General features: G+C 42.7%; 1 long non-coding RNA gene across 1 annotated transcript; it reads right to left on the reverse strand.

The window, feature by feature from the left end:
• Positions 1–3,832: 3,832 nt before the first annotated feature.
• Positions 3,833–4,866, reverse strand: LOC137419288 (uncharacterized). The gene is made up of 3 exons (XR_013622420.1): positions 4,612–4,866; positions 4,250–4,373; positions 3,833–4,059 (listed from the first exon to the last, which is right to left on the reverse strand). It is a non-coding gene; the product is annotated as an uncharacterized LOC137419288 (long non-coding RNA).
• Positions 4,867–5,140: the final 274 nt, after the last annotated feature.

The raw sequence follows: 5,140 nt of genomic DNA on the forward strand, positions 1-5,140 counted from the left end.
TGACTTGGTGGAGATGAAAAGCTGGATGTCATCAGCAAAGCAGTGGAATTGGAGACCATGACGGCGGATTAAGTGACCAAGCGGGGACAGCTTGGGGGAGCGGAGCAGTGGGGGATTTGCAGTTATTGATGGAGATGAACTGGCGTCTGTCAGAGAGGTAAGATTTGATCCAAGAGAGGGCAGTGCCGGTAATGTTAAAGGTAGTTTCAAGTCGGGTGAGGAGGATCGTGTGATTGATGATGTCAAAGGCGGCGCTTAGGTCGAGGAGGCTGAGAATGTTGAGGTTGCCGGCGTCAGAGGAGAGGAGAAGGTCGTTGGTGATTTTGAGGAGAGCAGTTTCAGTACTGTGGTTGGAGCGGAATCCGGATTGGAATGTTTCATACAGGTTATCGGCAGAGAGGTGATGTTTGAGTTGAGTGGCTACAGCGTGTTCCAAAACTTTTGACAGAAAGGGTAGGTTGGAGATGGGTCTGAAGTTATTAAGGGTGTCAGGGTTGAGTCCAGGTTTTTTCAGAATGGGGGTAACAGCAGCAATTTTGAGGGATGGTGGGACGATGCATGTAGACAGGGAGGAGTTTATTGTTGCAGTGATAAGTGGAGAGAGAGCAGGAAGGGAGGCCTTGACAAAGCTGGAGGGGATGGGGTCAAGAGTGCAGGTGGCAGTTTTCATTCCTATGAGGAGTTCAGAGAGGTCAGTAGGGGAGACTGGGGAGAACTGAGACAGGGGTTGGCAGGATAAGGGGGGGCAGGTGCGGTGGTGGTTAAGCTGTTGTAGATGTTGTCAATTTTGTTTTGGAAGAATGAAAGGAAGGAGATGCAGTTGTCTACTGTGAATGACTGGGTGGTGGTGTCCAGGGGGCTGAGGAGTTTGTTTATTGTAGAGAAGAGTGCTTTTGGGTTTCCGGAGCCAGAGTGGATAATTTAAGAGTAGTAGGTGGAGCGGGCGCGGGAGAGGGCATCTTTGTAGTGCTGCAGGTGGTCCTTGTAGGCTTGGGAGTGAATTGTGAGACCTGTTTTATTGCGGAGTCTTTCAAGTTGGCGAGCACGAGTTTTCATCAGGCGGAGTTCAGGGGTAAACCAGGGAGCAGAATGGGTGAAAGAAACTGTTTTGGTTTTTATAGGCGCAAGCTGGTCGAGGCAGAAGGAGAGAGTGTGGTTGTCGTGGTCAGTGAGGTCAGAAGGGGTGTGGAGGTCAACGAAGGGAGAAGTGGACATTTTTTCAGAGAGGGTGGATGAGAATGAGGTAGGTGAAAGAGAGTTTAGCTTACGGAAGTTGATAATGCGACAATGCCTTGGTGCTGGGGTGGGGATGTGGATGGTCATAGTGATGGCTAAGTGGTCAGAGAGGGTGAGGTCGGAGCTAGAGAGATGGTGCAAAATTAGTCCAGTAGAGCAGACAAGGTCCAGAATGTGACCACGGTTATGGGTAGGAAAGTTGACATGTTGAGTGAGGTTAAAGCAGGTGAGTAAATCAGTGAAGTCAGTGGTTATTGTGGAGTCAGTGGAGTCCATGTGGATATTGAAATCACCGAGGAGGAGGATTGAGGGGGAGAAGGAACAGAGCTGGGTCAGAAAGTAAGAGAAGTCAGACAGGAATGATGGGTGTGGTTTGGGAGGGCGGTAGACGACTGCCATGACTGACAATGTGTGACCAGAGAGTTTAAAAGCCAGGTGTTCAAATGATGGAGCAGTTGATATGGAGATGAGGCTGGTCTTGATGTCCTGTCGGTGAATTACGGCAATTCCACCACCTCGGCCCTCCGAGCGTGGTTTATTGATGTATGAATATCCATTGGGTGTAGTGAGGTTGAGTGAGAAGTAGTCCAGAGGTTGTTGCCAGGTTTCAGTGAGACAGAGAAAGTCCAGTTTATTGTCCAGAATGTAGTCGTTCAGGATGTGGCTTTTGTTGTTGAGGGACAGAGTGAGCTTCATGTTGCTTTGTACGGTGGGGATGAACTCGGGTGATTTTGCCAGGGTTTGCAGACAGGAGGCGCGATCGTGTGCGTTGCTGTGATGACGTAGTCGATGAGTGGGAGTGCGCTGAGCTGACCAGAGTACAAGACTGGAGTGATAGTCTATTTGCAGCCTCTATCATTTCTATTGTGAACCTAGAAATGTTTTATAGTATAAGGTTTTTTGATGGATTTGTCATCCCATGGGGTTAATAAAGTATTTCAGCTTGGTTGTCCTCCGGACAACCTCGGGGAAATTTTTTTATATGCTAATTAAGGCGACCAATACCGGAAATCCTATTTTCTTCAATATCTCCAATACTATCCATGAAATGTTCATGAAAATGGTGTCTATACCTATGTTTTCAGGGTCAAGGATTAAGGTAAACATGTGAAATAGTGTGTATTTACATGTATTGTTATGATACCTACACAAGATACATTGATCATGTAAATATCCATATGATTACGTGCTAACAATGCAAATTCCATTTGATTTTCTTAGTCAGATTTAAAGGAAAAGGTACACCAGGTCCCTGGCTTCAAAAACATTTATCAAAAGGTAAACATGCTTGTATTATGTATTCCATTTGATACTTATTTTGTTACCAAACAAAACTTGACATGTATTTCTCAATATCAAGGTTTCTCAACGAATCAAATCGACTGATTCTCAGTATATCCACACTTATTAACCTCATGCAGAGAACATTTGCATTGATTTATAGTAGATTAAACATAATGAATTATTAAACTTGAGGTTTTGAAAGGCCAAGATATTCAATCTTCATCCACTTCTTGCTCCTCACTGTCCTCATCATTGCGATGATCAGGATCATTTGCTTGGGAATAAGGGTTCAAACACCCCTCACCACCCCCACATTTGCAGTAAATGGTGCAAGATAGTTGATTTTCGCAGCAGCTACAAGTTGCAGAGCTACAGAATTTGCCTTCTATCTTGCACCCACAGCTAAGGACATCAATTAGTCCTGGTGGAGCTGGAGGACCAATGTTATAGCTGGGAGATGGAATGCCATCCTTCACAGTCCATCCAAACTCACTAATATCTACCGTTGGTGGACATTGTTGGTCAGCTGCCTTCCACAAGATCATCTGAAGATGTGCCCGCAGCACATGATGTAGAAGATTGGCATCTGTGGGTGGTAATGCCATGATACGAGCTGGTTTACCTTTCCTTCTTGCATAGATCCTGTAACGGGCAATATTCATGGAGGTGCCAGGAGGTTGGGCATAGATTGCAGCAAAGAAATGTTGCCCTGTTTCCATTAAGTCATCATGTGTGGCATCTTTTTCACCAAGTACATCGGACAGCCCAGGAAAGTCCTGTGCCTGTAATGTCTTGAGAGCACCAAGTTTCCCTTTGTTAAAAGGATAAGATACAGTGTCACAGCCACTTAGAGCATGCATTCCTAACAACTGCATGCATTTAGTGCCCAGCTGCATACAACTTTCATTGATGTTCACAATGTTCCCATCCCAACGCTCCATTTGGACATGACATGAGGAAATCAGCTGTGCTTTCCAGGCCCAGTAAACCAACAACACAAACACATCAGTGTCATCACTGAGGATTCGTAGATCCCTTGATGCGGATTTCAACCTGTCTACCCCATTCATCATTTCTCTGTTCACATGCATCTAGAAGTACATCTTTGAATGCTTGATATCCAGGGCGATCTTTGGTCTCACACTGGATAACTCGGTTCCATCGTTCTGGGTGTCTAGGGTCTATAGCTACACACTCCTCTACACATATTAAACAATGCTTTTGGAACTGAAATGTGGGAAGTTGTGACCTTCTGACTCTGGTACGAGGTTCTTCATTCACTGAAGAGGGGAAACCATCTCTTCTCTTCTTGGCCAAATACTTTGCGATGTTTTGCTTTGAGGTGTATGAACAATAACAGTTTTTATGACACTCTATGGTTGCACTATCTCCTGTTTCAAGTAACATCTCCAACTTCTGATGGATATCATCCCCCCTATCTTTACTGCTTTGGATTATTTTCTTGATTGCTGCAACCTTGAAGACTTGTAAGGATCCCTTCTCACAGCAGGATGGGAATATGCACCTTGAGCTGGCCATCTGTGAAAAAACAATACCATGCAAGACACCATCACCGCAAACTACAGCAAGATAGGTGCAGTTAACAAAGCAAGTGACTACTCTATCACACTAAAAACCTAAAACTATAAAGCAAGCCAGACAAGTGCAAAAGAGCAAATGACATACAAAGAATAAAATCTATAATTGATGTTATGGTTGAAAAATGTACCTCTACTGTTGTCCTCTTTCCACTGCAATTGGGTGCTCATTCATATCACATGCTTTACCTTGGCCATTGGGAGACATATATATCTTGTAATGGTGCAGTGGAAAAAGCACATCCCACAATCCATCTAAGAAAAAAGATTATATTATGCAAAGCACCATCACCAAACGTATGGTATAAAGTTTCAACAAACTAAGTGCATTAAATAAGGTGCAAAACAAAATATCAAATCAACATGCTATAATATATGTTTCATGACAATCATATCAAAATAATGATGAATCAGTGTTTATATTCATACAATTAAATTGATTAGGAATTGTTTGAGATGCTTGAACATAAATCTTAAATACTATGTGCTTTACCTCTACTGTGCTACAATGCCTATCATGATTGAGATTTTCTCCGGTCAGAACTTGATTCTAACGGGTACTCGTACACTTGTGGCCTGTCAAAAGAAAACCCTACATTGATATAAAACAAGATTTACAACAAAGTGCATAATTTTGATCATTTCAAATGTACATGCAGGTATTTATCATCATCCCAATGTCTGTTCGTTGAAATCAATGATCTGAAATTGAACCATTAAGATCCACAATTTTACATCAAAAAATGGATCAATTCGCATATGTCAAAATACATAATGTTTTTTTCATCTGATGACATTTAAAATATATTTAACATAATCCTTGACCCTGCAAACATAGGTCTAGACATCATTTTCATGAAATTATCATGAATAGTTTTGGAGATATTGAAGAAAGTATCATTTCCAGTAATGGCCGCCTTAATTTGCATATAAACAAATTTCCCCGAGGTTGTCCGGAGGACAACCAAGCTGAAATACTTTATTAACCCCATGGGATGACAAATCCATCAAAAAACCTGATA

The sequence above is a fragment of the Myxine glutinosa genome, chromosome 2, assembly GCF_964187855.1.
Source record: "Myxine glutinosa chromosome 2, kmMyxGlut1.1, whole genome shotgun sequence".
In the NCBI taxonomy this organism is placed as follows: domain Eukaryota; kingdom Metazoa; phylum Chordata; class Myxini; order Myxiniformes; family Myxinidae; genus Myxine; species Myxine glutinosa.